We start from the raw sequence: 15,668 nt of genomic DNA on the forward strand, positions 1-15,668 counted from the left end.
TATCTATAGTTTTTCCTGCTGTATCAAATTTCTAACCTGATACTTGGGAATGGGAGAGTGCAGACCAAGAAAACTTAAAAGCTTTCTAGATAGATACACACACACATATATACAAATCCAATTATATACATACTGTATATAATTTCAAACTTTCATATGGAAAAATCACAGTTATAACATAGCAAAACTATTTTGGAAACTGCTGAATTAACTTTATTGACATGATTGATTGCAGATGGTGACTTGGACCAACACGAGGCACAGTATTTCAAGGTTAAGTACTATTGTGTTCCAATTAAATCGTGGATCAAAAGAGCAGAACATCCTCCTTTGAATTCTCTGAGTTGTCGAGTCTCATCTACCCTAAACAAGTTTCTCTATGAGATAATCATGCCAAGGGAATAAGCTTTGCAAAGGTCAAGGTGAATGTTTTATGATTAGATGGCAGTGAAAACATGAAATACATTAATTAGCCTGTAGTGTTTAACCACCAATTTTACTACACTGATTTCCTTGACTCTGTCAGTGCTCTAGTTTGTGTGTCAGATCCACTTGGGTTTTACACATGCACCCCACCCCCATTCCTTTCCTTTCCTTTCTTTGAATATGACATTCTGTAATGTCATCTTTATTAGCTTGTTGATAATTTTGTACTGCTAACTAAATGGCACTTTTGCCCATTTCTGTCAAGGTCCAATCAAGATGGTTAGGCCGATATTTAGGAATCATAATGATATGTTAGCAGTGAATAATTTTAACATATTAATTATTTATTCCTCCAGTTGTGAGGCCCTGAAGAAACTAATGACAGTAGGCTTGGATGATTTTACATTTCTTTTAGTTGAGATCATTAGTATACTGAGGTGTTGAAATGTCACTTTTGACATTTTTCTTTGCAATTAAAGTCAGTTTATCTCACATTTGTAATTTTTTTCCAAGAGAAAATAATTAGGAAGTGAGCATTTTTATTCATTCAGTTTCCCCATTAGGAAACATTCATTTTTGTGTTAAAAATACTCTTATTTTAGAATTAGCTTCAGCAAAATCAATTGGCAAATCAATATGATATATATAAATAGAATATATATAAAAATATATATAGAATTGTATATATAATATATATAGAATTATATATAAAATATATATTTATATACCACAGAGTATATCTATAGATATAGATATAGATATAATGTAATAGATAGTAACATAAATGTTATAATTTTATCTTAACACCTTCTGAGAGAAATTTTAAAAGAAAATCTTGCATAGCTCAGTTTGTAGGGCACTAAAATCCTTTGAAAACAGCCTATGACCTGTGGAAAGAAATTTACCCACTTCTAGACATTTTCAAAGTCAGTAATCTCTAGTAAATCAGACACACACACACACACACACGTATACATACATAGACATATAAACATATATTGTGTGTGTGTGTATAATAAAGATTATAAAAGTCTTTGGATATGGAAGATGTCATGCAGGCAAAGATATAAGATACAAATTAAAAAGTAAAAAATACAATTGAAAAATAAAAAGCAAATATCTGGAAAATAATCTTTAAAGTATGATAGATAAGGGATTAATAGACTTAATTATAAATAGTTTATATTAATTTATGAGAGAAATATCAAGATGCTTTTTTATTACTTAATGAATTTTATTACATTTATAGTTGTACAACAATCATCACAACCAAATTTTACAGCATTTCCATCCCAAAACCCTCAGTACATCCCCACATCCCCTAATCTGTCTCATTTGGAAATCCTAAGTTTTTCAAAGTCTGTGAGTCAGTATCTGTTGTGCAAAGAAGTTCATTGTGTCCCTTTTTTTGGATTCCACATGTAAGTGATAGCATTTTATATTGTTGTCTCATTGTCTGACTGACTTCACTTAGCATGATAATTTCTAGGTCCATCCATGTTGCTATAAATGCCATTGTTTCTTTCCTTTTAATGGCTGAGTAATATTCCATTGTGTATATGTACCACATCTTCTTGATCCACTCCTCTGTCAATGGACATTTAGGTTGTTTCCATGTCTTGGCTATTGCAAATAGTTCTGCAATGAACATTATAATGAAAAATATCAAGATGCTAAAAAAAAACAGTGTGGGGAAGGGGGACAAAGGAAGTGACACATACATAAAAGATGATATACACCTTTGCTAATAAATAAATGCAAACTATTGTATCAATAAAACACTTTAGCAAGAATAAAGATGTATATACATATTTTTAAAATAAGAAGTTTAGATCAAAACAGCCCATTAAGTTTAAATTTAAAGTTATTGCTCTAAAAACAGATCAGTGTTAGATTAAAATTAAGAGAAAATTAGAAATATATATCATGTTCAAAAATATGATAAACCCACAGAACAACACAAAGTTAAAAAAAAGCCAAAACAGACATCAATAAACTTTATGCTAATACAAGGTGATAGACAATTTTTTAATAAAAATAAAAGTCACAAAATTAATGTAAGAAGAAATTCTAAAACCTGGAAAGATAATTATGAAATTCATTTAGTCATCAATCAAACATCTATCTCTAATAAAGATTTGCCTATGTATGAAAACTTATATTATCTAATGAGGAAACTGTGGACTATTCAATAAATGGTACTCAATAATTAGTTATTTTGAAAGAAATATTAGAAGGAAATCTTTCATAGCTCAGTTTGTAGGGCACTGAATAACTTTACCTCATTTCATATAGAAGTAAATTTCAGTTAGAATAAAGATCTAAATGAAGAAGGAAAACCTTAAATATTTTAATGAAAACATATATAAAAATATCTTTATAAACTTGTAATAGGGAACTACTTTTCAATCATGAGCCAAAAGTGCAAATTACAAAAGGATATAATTTTGAATACATAAAATTAAATTTTTCTCTATGAAATATAAACAAAGCAAAAATGATTTTGGAGGTAAGTTAAAACAAAATAGTTATGACTAATATATTGCATCTAAAATATAAAAAGTATTCTTCAATTATAGACTTTTATTACTGGCAATATAGCAAAACATAGATGCTGAAAACCTTCTGCTAGAAATATATAAAAGTGTTTAATAAAGCATGTACTTTCAAGTGAATAAACAAACCTGTGAGATATTAATAATATGTCCAGTGCCAGGATCAAAACAAGAGCAGAACTGCAGAGAGATAAGGAGGCTTTAAAATATCTGGATATACTAGTCATCTAGAGAAAAGTACTCTGGAGGCAAAGCCTTGGATTTAGCAATGCTAGGAACCATAATGGAAACTGTTCTGCCAAGAGATGCTGTACCCTCACTGAAGTGAATTAAAACAAAACAAAGAAAAAAAACTGCAAGGAAAATTTTTGCTTTCATTCTTGGCTCTAGGTAGAGATTTTTAAAAGTCTGATCAGTTATGGTTCTTCCACTTGGACTTACATGGATGTAGTGCCTGAAACAAAACAATTTTCATACTTTTAAAGACATGAATCAAAAATAAATATAAATAACATTGATATTATAAGCAAATGAAATTTATCCCTGGAGGAAGTGTTATTGAATTCATATCTCAAAAAGTTCTTATAAAAAACCAACCTCAGAAACAGATCTCCAGTACTTAACTTATCATTTATACTACAAAAAATAAGTATGCTTAATATATTTAATAAATAAAGATGGAAATATAAATATGAGCAATGAAAGCTTACAAAAATAAGCCTTAAATTTTGAAGAGAAGCCAAATAAAACTCTTAGAAATGAAAAACATAGTTAACTAAAGTCAAAACCACAGTAGAAGGGTTAAGAATAACTTGAGAAAATTAGTGAACTATATCATCAATCATTAGAAATTACTCACTACAGCATAGAGAAATAAAAGGTGATATGGGAGGAAAATTTACCAACATGGAAGAGAGATTGGTAGGAATTCGAGAAATAAAAGAGATGAAGTATTTGAAAAGAAAATGGCAAAAATACTATTCAGAATTTACGAAAGGTATACAACCTTAGATTCAAGGCCCAAGAATTTCAAATATGATGTATAGATAAAAATTCACATCTGGAAGTAACAGAATGAAACTACAATATACTACAAACTAATTACATCACTCAAAAGAAGGAAAAGAGAAAAGATTCGTAAAAACAATCATCAATTAGATTAACAACTGATTTCTTAATTGAAAAGATGAATGGCAGAAAGCACTGGAATGATATTTTTAAAGTCTTGAAACAAGCTAAATCAAAAACCCAGATTTCAGTGCTTCAAAACTCTATTTTTAATAGTGAAATAAAGATATTTTTAAATATTAAAAAAAATCCAACCGTTGTTTGTGACCAAAATATAAACCTGAATGATTTCTTCTGTCTCAGGAGAAATTTCTGAAACCTAAGAAAAGAAACATGTGGGTAAAATCTACACAAACAAAAATGGATATATAAACCGATAATGGTAGTGTTTAATTGTGACATTAAAATTAAACAAATACATTAGGAAAGGAGTGATTATAACTAAAGTATTCTAAAGACCTTCTATTGTTTAGTATATGGATAAATAGAGTAACTTTGTTAAGTATTCATGTCCACAGTTCTATTGCGAGAATTAAAGAAAGAGAAAATACCTTTTAAATGAGTGGGAAATGGTGAAATGAGTGAAAAAAAAAGAGGAAAATATCCTTAATCTATTTAAATGAAGGAAAAAAGAGAGAGCTGGAGACAGAGAGAGAAAGAGAGAGAGATGAAGACATGGAGAAATTTAAATAAATATTTTTATAATTAAATATATACATGTACAACACATTTCTCAGCAGTCTATTCATTTACTTTTAACAAAAATCCTACAATTTTATGAGGTAGTATTATTGTTATCTTCATCTATATTTTACAACTGAGAATCTGAATGATGAAAATATCACACATCAATTTTTTAATTGGGCTAAAATGTTCACAGGTACTCTATATAAAAATATAAAAATTGAGTATTTGAAATTTTTTATGAGGATTTTATTTTTATTATGATTTTTATTTTTACCACTACTGTTGATTTACAGTGTTCTGTCAATTTCTACTGTACAGCAAAGTGATCCAGTTGTACATACATATATTCTTTTTCTCACATTATCCTCCATCATGTTCTATCACAAGTGACTAGATCTAGTTCCCCATGCTATACAGTAGGATCTCATTGCTTATCCACTCCAAATGCAATAGTTTGCTTCTATTAACCTCAAACTCTCAGTCCATCCCACTACCATATGACCTGGCAATCCCACTCTTGGGCATATATCTGGACAAAGCTGTAATTGCAGCACTATTCACAATATCCAAGACTTGGAAACAACCCAAATGTCCATCAACAGATACATGATTAAGAAGATGTGGTATATACACACAATGCACAATGGAATACTACTCAGCCACTAAAAAAACAAAATAATGCCATTGCAGCAACATGGATGGAACTAGAGATTCTCATACTAAATGAAGTAAGTCAGAAAGAGAAAGACAAATATCATACAATATCACACATCCAGAGTTAATATATGGCACAAATAAAACTTTCCGCAGGGAAAAACAATTAAGGACTTGGAGAACAGACCTGTGGTTGCCAAGGGGGAGGGGGAAGGAGTGGGGTGGACTGGGTATTTGAAAATTTTTACCTATAAAACTATAAAATATAAAAATCTTATATATATAAAATGTACTTATAATGTATTATATAATTTAATATACAATTTATATACAATATTTTAAATATTGATATATTAATATAATACAATATATTTGTATAGTATATCATATTAATATATAATTTAATAATTATTATATATTTTAATATATAATTTATAACATATAATTATGTAATAATATAATATAATATATAGTATAATAAAATATATATAGTACATAATTATACTATACTATAAGACAATACATAATATAATATTATACATACTACATAATATATATTTATTATAAAATAATATAATAAATATAAAAATATAAATAAAATACAAAAATATAAAAATATTTATATGTAAAATTATAAAAATTGATTATCTGAAAAGACTAATAAAATTTGCAAGTGTAATTAAGAAACAGAGAGAAAGCACAAAAATGAGGAATATTGATAATGGAAGAGAAACTTAGTAAATACAGCAGTATCTAGATTAGAATGGTCTAAAGAGAAAGGTCTGTTTCACACTGTAAATTGATTTGACTGGAGAATTTTATCTCCACTAACTGTTTAAAAATAGAATGGTATACAATTAATAGCAAATATTCTTAACTTTGTTTTGAATTCCAGCCTTGCTACTTACTATGTGTAAATTACTTAACTTCTCTGTGCCTCAGTTTCCACATCTCTAAAGAGAGATAATAGTAGTAGCTTCCTCACAGGATTAAGTTAATAAAAACAAATTAATGAATATATTTTACCTGACCTTTACATAAGATGATCTAAATTAGTGTTTGCTACAACTACTACTAGAATATTAATTTAGGATTAACCGTAGAGGAACAATATTCTTGTGGCTCTTCTTTTAGCTATTGCACTTTTATGAGATTTCCAATGCTTATTATGATGTCCAAGAAAAGCATAGTGAAAGGGAGAGCAGATGAAATCAAACACAGAAATTTACTTTACAGTACTGCTTATTAGAGGTTGGAGACAGAGGTGGAATTTAATAATTGCAAAGTAAAGTAGTTTAGAAATTTATATCTCTAGATCGCATATCTCATTGAGATTAGGCTGTAGCAGGGCTCAATTTATACAACTAAATGTAAGCAGTTTCCCAGTTTAAATCACGTAGTCTTAGTCATGTTCAGTTTAAAAAAATCAAATCATTTTAGTAAATCATATTATTTTTGGTGCAACTCAGCATATTTTATTTGACTAACTGGCTTAATAGTTTGTGTCCTTGCCAGACAGTAAAGTCTTGAGGGTAGGATTATGTTTTGTTCAATACTATGTTGCTTCTTCTAGCATACAGTATGTCATGTACAAGTCCATTCTAAATATTTGGCCAATGAATAACTTTAGTATTAATCAACCACAGATTTCTATACAGAATCTTAGCAAGTGTCGAGGAATATACTTTCTTATACTTCTTTTATGCACTTACTCTAATTATGTTTCTGTTTTGCTTCTAATTTTTATCTACATCTCCAGTTTACCATTTTAACCTCACTTACAGGAATTGGACTGGGAGGCAATATATCTTAGGGGTTAAAAGCACTGGATTTGAAATTCTAGTTTTGGTACTTGCATCCCGCCTCATTGCAGAGTAAGTCAGTTAACTCTGAGAATCCTGTCCTTCATCTATAAAATTAGTGTGGAAATTTTGTAATAAGGAATAAGATTAAGCTTGCTTCCAATCCTGACTCCATCATGTCCCAGCATAGGTACAGTCAATAGCATACTCTTAAACTAACAATGGTTTCTTCAAGTGCATATTGTTGTTATCTTTATACATTGTAAGATTTCTACAACTCTATGAGATAGGCATAACCATTATTCCCACTTTACAGATGAAGAAACTGAATCCAAGAGATCTTTGGCCTGCTGCTTAGAGATCTGTTCTGTGCACCCATCTCTCCTTAAAGACACGTAAGCCCTCCATGTGGCTCCAGGGATGTATCTTGCCACAGCAGCACAGACAAGTAGACAGTGGCATTGCATCCTTGGACCGAGAAAATAGGTGGTGGAGGGAGAAGAATTCTAATCCATATGGGTTGACCCAGCCTTTATGGATGTGTCAGCTGCCTGTCTTTAGGGGTAAACTCTCAGTAAAGTTCAGTTTCATTGGAATTTTCCAGTTTCTCCATATAATTACAAACTTCTGTTGAAACTTGGGACTTCCTTATGAAGTCATATGAAATGGTAGATTTTGGAGGATAGTTTACTGATTAAAGTAGCCCACACAGTCTCACATAAACAACTTGGAAACTTCTCCAGGCATAGCTTTAGGTTTTCAACTGTACTTTGAGCCATTTCCTATAAACCAGGCTTAAATTCAGGTCACTAAGTTTAACTTCCGGTTAGGTTGTAGAAAGTCCCAAGAAACTTTTACTCCCACCGTAACAAAAACAAGTCAGGTAAGTTATATTATCATAGTTTCATAAAACTCATCAGGGAACTGAGAACAGGATGAGTTCTTTGTAGGAGAGAAGAGATCCCTATGGGCATAGCAGGAAGGAGCAAACCTGGCACAGACTGGGGGGGAAATAAACCAGGAAATTTTAAACATTTCATGGCAACATGTGTACTGGCATGATGGATTTGAATCCCAAGAAGCAAGAGGCTCAGAGTGAATTGTACCCATCTGTACATTCTTCCCCATAATGTCTTCATCTGGTGCTTGGTGGAAAAATATCAAAGGCTAGGGCAGGGTAGGAAAGCTGAGAAAATACCTCTAAGTTGCCTGGCACCTTTATCAAGTGATAGGCAGTATTCTGACAAAGACTGGGAACAGGACATTAGAGCTTAGAGAAATTCCCCAAAGTGCACTCAGCTATTAGTCATTGCTTGGCAGAAGCCCATCAAAAGATAAAGGTATGGCAGGAAAGCTCAAAGAGATCCCTCCAGAGGTACATTAAGCTTCACTTCATGGCAGGGGTCCACCAAATTCTTGGCAGGCAGGAGAAATGAGAGAGATTCCGCCTTCATCCCTGAAGTGCACTAGGTCTTAACAAAGTGGAGTATGGCAAAACATGAAGAGAGTAGGTGGGGTTGGCAGAGGTGCAAAGAAAACTCCTTTGAAACACCAAAGCTATCTGCTGGATTATAAAACAGAGAGAGATCTCTCACAGGTCAAGGGTAAAAGTTGGGCTATAAAGTATTAGAGAGGTCTCTGGAGTCTTACTGTTGTAGATCTCCAGCCCTGCAGATCCTGTCCTCAAAACTGTGAACCCAAAGATAAGCTGCATCTAACTAAAGTCGTAACATAACTAAAACCAGCTCAACTAATGATTAGACTGTCTCAAACTCCCACAGTAACACCTGACAGAGGAAAGGACATGCCATTCTCTAGAGGTAAATACTATGTACTTCAATACCCAGTGTTCATTTATACACAAAGTCTGGGACACAATAAAAAATGATAAAATACCAAAGAGAAACAGGAAAATTGAACTCAACAGAAAAAAAATTCAGTAGTAGCAAAACACAGATGACAAAGATGATGGAGTTAACAAATAGCAGCTTTAGTATAACTGCGATGAATATGGGAAAATGTCTAGCAAAAAAAGATGGGCAACATAATGAACGAATTGAGAATTTCAGCAGAGAAATGGAATCTATAAAAAGAAAACCAAATGGAAATTCTAGCACTGAAAAAGTATGATACTGGAATTGAAGAGTTCTTTGGATGTGCCCAGCAGAAGACTGGATACAAAAGAAGAACAGATTAGTGAGTTTGAAAGAGGGTCAGTGGATATTGTCTAAATTGAAACTAAAACAAAAAAATGGCAAAAGTTTTTAAAAGATAACTCAAGTCCTCTGGAACCATATCAAATATTTTAACAATATAGAGTTGGAACGCAGAAAGGAAAGGAGAGAGTGAGTGGCTTAGAATACATATCTGGAGAGAAAAAGCCTAAAGTTTTCCAAAATTCATGAAACATATCAATCCAGGGATCCATAAATCTCAGCCCAATTTCAAGCTGTATAAATTCAAAGAAAACCACATATGGACATTCCTAATCAAACTGCTAAAAAATATCAAGAGAAGAAAGACATTACATTTAAAGGAATAACAACAAGAATGATGGCCAGCTTTTCATCAAAAATAATAAAGGCTAGAAATAAATGGAATGAAATCTTTAAAGTGCTGAACGAAAATCTGCTAACCTATTATTCTATACCCAGTGAAAAATTCTTTAAGACAAAAGACATTTTCTAGCGTACAAAGGCTGTCTGCCTCTAGCAACTCTGCATTGAAAAAAGGGCCTTGAGCAGGAGGAAAATAATAGCAGATGAAAGATCAGATCTTTAGAAAGGAAAAAAGAACACCAGAAAATATATATATGTGGATAAATTTAGAAGACAATTTTTATCACCTTCATTATATGTTTGTATATACTCAATTGCTTCTAAAAACTGTTGATTCTTTAAAGAAATATTAATAATAGCATATTATGGGTTTATAACATATATAGATATAAAATATATAAAAAACAAGTGCAAAGGTCCAGAAGAGGAAGTTAATGAAATTAGATCATTAGAAGTTTGTAATATTGTTCACAAAAAGGATATTATTAGAGGGTAAGATGTGATATGTATGCATTATCATAATCTTCAAAATATTAGCAGAAAATATAAAGCAGTATATTTTAAAAGTAAGCAGAGAAAACGGCATGGAATAAAATATTTAACTAATCAAAAGGAGAGCAGAAAAGAACAGATAAACAAATAACAAGTGGGACAAAGAGAAAACAAACAAATTTGTAAAACTCAGACTTGACCATATAAAGAACTATATTGAATAAAAATGACTTCAGCCATCTATCTAAAAGGCAGAGATTGAAAAAAATAAAGGAGGGGTGGAGTTCACAGTGGAAATGAATCTGACTAATATCCATGAGGGTGTGGGTTCAATCCCCGGCCTTGTTCACTGGGTTAAGTATCCGAAGGGTTGCTGAGAGCTGCAGTGTAGCTCGCAAGGCAAGACGCAGATTGGATCCCATGTTGCCATGGCTGTGGCATAGGCCAGCAGCTGTAGCTCTGATTCATCCATTAGCCTGGGAACTTCCACGTGCTGTGGGTGTGGCTCAAAAGCAAAACAAAATAGAATAAAATAGGCCGAGACTGTTACACTGTACATAAAAAGACCCAACCATATACTGTCCACCAAGAAATAACTGTATAGATATTCATGTGAAAGTAAAACGGTGGAAAGACATACTATGCAAACAATAAACATAGGGGATCAATGTGGCTATGTACATATTCAATGAAACAATTCAAAACAAGAGGTATTGTCAGATACTATCTTTCATTGCTTTTATCCAAAAAAACTGAAATCAAGATCTCAAAATTATACTTACTTCCAGCTCATTGCAGCACTATTCCCAATAGTCAAGATGTGAACACAACTCAAATGTCTATTGAGGGATGAATGAATAAAGAAAATGTGATTGATTGATTATTGATTGATTATAGAAAGCTAATCCTTTAAGAGTGTTCTCTAGAATTGTTCTCTAACAATTTAAAATCTGCGTGTACTTGAAAACATATCACATTATATGAAAGAAAAAAAAAAAGGAAAGGCAAATATAGGCAAATCCACAATCGTGGTTGGGATTTTCAACACTCATTCTCCGTAATCGATAGAGCAAGTGGACACGACACTAAAGAATATTGTCAAAAGGCTTTTTTGCATCTATAGAGATGATGATTACATGGTTTTTATTTTTAAATTTGTTGATGTGGTGTATCACATTGATTTTCAGATATTGAAAAAATCCTTGCGTCCCTGGGACAAATCCCACTTGATCATGGTGTACCATCCTTTATATACATGTGTGTGTGTGTAGTTAATGATTTTTGTTTTTTCCATTAATACAATTGATAAATCTATGAAGATTTATCAAAGAAACACCATGTACCAACATCAAGAATGAAAGAGGGGACAGCACTACTGATCCTATAAATATTAAAAATATAATTAGATCCTACTGGGGCTATATCTAGTCACTTTTGATGGAACATGATGGAGGATAATGTGAGAAAAAGAATGTAAATATATGTATGACTGTACATCGGAAATTGACAGAACATTGTAAATCAACTATAATACAAAAAAATAAAAATAAAAAAATACAATTAGAAGATATTATGAAAAAATGTATGGCAATAAACTCTGCAATCTAGATGAAATGTACAAATTTCTTGAAAAACAATATAACGAAATAGATTTGAAAATACTTAGAAAAGCAAGAGATCTATAGTTATTAAAGAAATTGAATTAACAATAAAAATCTTCCTGCAATAAAACTCTAAGTCCAGAGCTTCACTTATGAATTTTATATGTTTAAGGAAAAATACACACCAATTTTATGCAAAGCCTTTTATAAAATAGGAAAGGAGAAAATTATTTGTAACTCACTTTACGAGAGCAGCATATTTATATAAAGGAAAACCTGATAGAGATATTACCAGAAAATAAAGTTGTATATAAAAAACCCTATATGAAATAATAAAACATTATCTAGCAGTGTTTCCAAGGTTCTTTTAACATTAAGAAATGAATCAGTATAGTTAAGCACATTAACAGAAAAATTAAGAAAGATAATGTGATATTCTCAATAAACGCAGAAAAAAATGAAACCAAGTTTAATGCCCGTTCATGATGAAAACTTGAAGCAAACTAGGAAAAGATGTTTCTAATTAGAACATCTGTGAAAAATCATATTCAATGCTGATACATTGAATATTTTCTCACAAATTAGGTTAGCAATTCAATGAAATTCCAATTAAAAAAACCCAGCAGGAGTTCCCACTGTGTCTCAGTAGGTAAAGGGCCCAACATAGTCTCCCTGAGGATGCAAGTTCGATCTCTAGCCTCACTCAGTGTGTTAAGAACCCCTCATTTTCACAAGCTGCAGCATAGGTCTCAGTGTGGCTCAGATCTTGTGTTGCCATGGCTGTGGCATAGACCTCAGCTGGAGCTCCCCTTCAACCCCTACCCCTGGAAATTCCATATACCTCAGATGCAGCCATAAAAAGTAAAATGAAATAAAATAAGTAAAATATCTCAGCAGATATTTTAATAGAAATTTAAAACCTTGGAATTCCTGTCGTGGTGCTGTGGTTAACGAATCCAACTAGGAATCATGATGTTTTGGGTTTGATCCCTGGCCTTGCTCAGTGGGTTAAGGATCCGGTGTTGCCATGAGCTGTGGTGTGGGTCGCAGACTTGGCTCAGATCCCGAGATGCTGTGGCTCTGGCGTAGGCTGGTGGCTACAGCTCTGATTCAACCCCGAGCCTGGGAACCTCCATATGCCGCGGGAGCGGCCCTAGAAAAGGCAAAAAGGCAAAAAGAAAAAAAAAAAAGAAATTTGAGACCTTATCCTTGCATCAAAAGGAATAGAAGAAGAAAGTAAACCTACCTAAGGAGATAAAAGATCTGTAGTCAGAAAAGTAGAAAACACTTTTGAAAAAATTTAAGATGAAAAAATTTAAAATTTTATGGATTGGAAGAATTAATACTGTTAAAATTCATATGACCTAAGGCAATCTACAGATTCAATGTATCCCTATCAAAATACCCATGATAGTTTTCACAGAACTAGAACAAATAACCCTAAAATTTATGTGGAAACACAGAAGACACCTACTGAAACTGCTAAAATAAAAAAAAAAAAAAAAAAGAAATGATGTTATGGACTGAATGGTTGTGTTTACCCCAAATTCATATATTGAATCCCCAACCCCAATGTGATGGTATTTGGAGGTGGGGCCTTTGGTAGGTAACTTGGGTGAGGGGAGGTCATTGGAGTGGGACTCTCCTTATGGAATTAGTGTACTTGTAAGTGGAGAAAGAGAGACCAGAGGTAACTACAAGAAAGCAGCTAACTACGAGCCAGGAAGAGAGCCCTCACCCCAAACTGGTCTATGCTGAAACCCTGATCTTGGACATCCAGCCTTCAGTACCTTGAGAAATACATATCTCTTGCTTAAACCACTGAGTCTGCACTATTTTGTTATAGCAGCCAGATCTAAGACAACTGACAGTAATAAGTATTGGTGAGGATTTGGCCTGTCCGAAACACTCATATATTGCTGATAGAATATACAAATGGTAAGATCACTTTGGAATACTGTTTAACAGTTTCTTGCAAAGTTAAGGACTATGACCCAGAAATTCCACATCTAGGTATTGAACCAACTGAGAATCAAGATTTTTCATATCGGCCTATTCACAATAACCTCAAACAAGATTCCAACCCGAATATTGATCAATAAGAAAATGGATAAGCAAAGTATGGTATACAACTCAGTAATTTAAAAAATTAATTACAGTTGCTTGCAGTAACATAGATGAATCTCATAAACATTAAGAAGCTAGAAAAAAAAATCATACCAACTGTAGGATTCTATTTATGCTAAGCCCAAGAATAGGCAAAATTAATCTATACTGATAAAAATCCGAAAGCTGGGGTGGTGAGGTAAACTGACTGAAAGGAAAAGAAAAGAATTTTCTGGGGTGAAGAATTTTTCTGTCTGTATTTTTATTTAGTGATAGTTACATCTGGTTATATAATTACCTGAACTGGTCAACCTGAACACTGAATTCTATACATTTTATTGTATACAATTTTGTGTCAATAGTAAATAAATTAATGAACAAATAGATAACTAAGAATTTAGGCTGTTGATTTATTTTGAAACAAGTTAGCCTTCGGGGTATAATTTCTAAGCAGTATTTCTCTCAATGAGGAAAACAGGCCACCTGTTTTATAGAAATAACCTAAGGGCTGTGCTAAATATTAGATTCCAGTGCCTTAACCACATCTTATCAATCAGAGTAAAATGTATTAATATTGAATGTATCCAGGTGTATAAATATGCACTCATACATGTTTATATGTTTATACATACTGATGTAAAATCAGATGAATTTTAATAAAATTGCTACATTCTAATGTCATAGTTAATAATTGATATTAGTAGTTATTTTTTAATAATTAAAATTAGAGGAAAATAGCCTTATTTGGCTGTTCATCCAAACTACCATTTACCAAGAGCTTGGTAAAAAGATTATATGAATTTCCTACATTGAGCAGAGAGAGAATAAATAAGGGAAGAAAAAATGAATTGTCACTGGAATTATTCTTATACATTATTTTATAACTTAGTTTCTATATCATTCATTTTATTTATTTATTATTTAATAGCTTTTATATGGCTGCACCTATGGCATATGGAAGTTCCCAGGCTAGGGATCGGATGAGTGATGCAGTTGCCAGCCTTTGCCACAGCCGTGACAACAGATCCTTAATCCACTGAGCAAGGCCAGGGATTGAACCTGCATTCTCAAGGCCCTATGTCTGGTTCTTAACCTGCTGAGCCATGATGGGAACTCTGTCATGCATATAATTTAAAAATTAAAGGTTTTGGAGTTCCTGTCGTGGCTCAGTGGTTAACGAATCCAACTAGGAACCATGAGGTTGCAGGTTCCATCCCTGGCCTTGATCAGTGGGTTAAGGATCTGGCGTTGCTGTGAGCCATGGTGTAGGTCACAGACACGGCTCAGATCCCATGTTGCTGTGGCTCTGGTGTAGGCCGGTGGCTATAGCTCTGGTTAGACCCCTAGCCTGGGAACCTCCATATGCTGCAGGAGCGGCCCTAGAAAAGGCAAAAAAAAAAAAAAAAAAAAGACCAAAACAAACAAACAAACAAAAACACAAAGGTTTCGAACACTTAAGAAATAGAACAGTTCCAAACCCTATTCTCTCCCTCTTCCTGGCCCATCACTTTTTGTTACTTTAGCAGAGCTTTCAGAGGGCCTAAAACAACTCAGTACAGTCTGCTGTGTTTAACTACAAGTCATGTTATGTTTTTCTAGTTTTAGATAAGAGGTGACCATTATTATGTACCACTATTATGCCGAATATAAAAAAATCAATAATAAGAATGTGACCCTAGAAGGATTTCTTTCTCTCTGGTAGCTTTCAGTGCCTGAGTG

This window comes from Phacochoerus africanus, chromosome 7 (genome assembly GCF_016906955.1).
Source record: "Phacochoerus africanus isolate WHEZ1 chromosome 7, ROS_Pafr_v1, whole genome shotgun sequence".
Classification (NCBI taxonomy): Eukaryota; Metazoa; Chordata; class Mammalia; order Artiodactyla; family Suidae; genus Phacochoerus; species Phacochoerus africanus.